Source organism: Miniopterus schreibersii, assembly GCF_964146895.1.
Source record: "Miniopterus schreibersii genome assembly, chromosome: X".
NCBI classification, from domain to species: domain Eukaryota; kingdom Metazoa; phylum Chordata; class Mammalia; order Chiroptera; family Miniopteridae; genus Miniopterus; species Miniopterus schreibersii.
The window spans coordinates 52,209,284-52,210,931 of record NC_138104.1 but is presented as its reverse complement, the minus strand read 5'-3'; the positions used below and the strand labels follow the sequence as shown (position 1 = coordinate 52,210,931).

Genomic DNA, 1,648 nt, shown 5'->3' with positions numbered 1-1,648 from the left:
AAAGACAAACACAAACAAGTAAAAAAACAGGAAGACAGAATGAAGGAGAAAAAGAAAAAAAACAAAAAGAAAGTTATGCTAATGCAACAAGAAGAGAGAGAGAGTTAAAGCAAGGGCAGGGACAGAGGCTAGTAAGAGATATGGAAAAACAATAGAGAAAACCAATAAATTTATTATGATAATATCCCAGCAATAAAGCAGAGAATATCAAGAAAATCTTGATAATAGAAAAAAAAAAAAAAACCCACACACACACACCAAAAAACAGAACAAAACATAAAAATAGTCAAAGCAAGACAAAACAAATCCTAAAAATATTAATTAAAAAATTAAAAATGTTAGAGTCCCGAAGTCCAGCCAGTTATGATCTCAGGCCTGTTGTCACCTGCTTCTTCTTTCCTTTCAACATGACAGGTGCCACTGTGTCCTTTGCCGAGGACTTCCTGGCAGGTTGAGTGGTCGCAGCCATCTCCAAGACAACAGTAGTGCCCATCAAGCTGGTCAAGCTGCTGCTGCAGTTGCAGCATGCCAGCAAGCATATCACTGCAGATAACCAATACAAGGGCATTATAGACTGCATGATTCATATCCCCAAGGAGCAGGGAGTCCTGTCCTTCTGGTGTGGTAACTTGGTCAATGTGCTCAGAGATTTCCCCACCCAGGCTGTAAACTTTGCCTTCAAAGATAAATACAAGCAGAATTTCCTGGGAGATGTGGACAAGAGAGCCCAGTTTTGGTGATACTTTGCAGGGAATCTCGCATTAGCTGGTGTCACTGGTTTTGTGTTTCCTCTTGATTTTGCCCATAGCTGTCTAGTAGCTGATATGGGCAAAGGTGGAGCTGAAAGGGAATTCAAAGGCCTAGGTGAGTGCCTGGTAAAGATCTACAAACCTGATGGGATTAAAGGCCTGTCCCAAGGCTTTAATGTGTCTGTGCAGGGTATTACCATTTACCAAATGCCTATTTCAATGTCTATGATACAGCAAAGGGAATGCTTCCAGATCCCAAGAGTACTCACATCTTTATAATCTAGATGATTACACAATCCGTCACAGCTGTGGCTGGGTTGGCTTCTTATCCATTTGACACTGTTCCTCATCTCATGATGATGTAGTCAGTGTGGAAAGGTATTGATATCATGTACATAGGCACCCTCAACTGCTGGAGGAAGATTGCTCTTGTTGAAGGAGGCAAAGCATTTTTCAAGGTTTCATGAAGCATGTTCTCAGAAGCATGGCTGGTGCTTTGTGCTTGCTTTGTATGATGAAATCAAAGAGTTCACATAAATTATTTCCTAGTCTTCCCTCCCCCAACCCCTGTGAGCAGGCATGTTGTATTGCGTAACATAGCTTTGAGCATTCTTGACAGATTATCGGTTGTCTGTTTCTCAGTGGCAACTATTTACCGGTTGAAAATGGGAAAAATAATATTCATCTGACAAGTTTTCTCTTAAAGCCATTTTCATGATTATGATGGGACTCAGTTATATATTTTATTTCAGTCACTTTTGATAACAAATTTGAAGAAATAAAAAATGTCTGAAATATAAAAATAATTAAAAACAATTAAAAATTTTTTTAATTTCTTCTTTTTTCTAAAACAACAAAAAAAAGTCAGCTAGGTGTTTTGTCTGGGAAGTTATGTTGTC

The 1,648-nt window shown here is 38.8% G+C and overlaps 1 pseudogene across 1 annotated transcript; it reads left to right on the top strand.

Moving 5' to 3' along the window:
• Window positions 1-407: 407 nt before the first annotated feature.
• LOC308551326 (ADP/ATP translocase 2 pseudogene) lies at window positions 408-1,286 on the top strand (annotated as a pseudogene). Its single transcript has one exon. The product of its transcript is annotated as an ADP/ATP translocase 2 pseudogene (transcript).
• The last annotated feature ends 362 nt before the right edge of the window (window positions 1,287-1,648 follow it).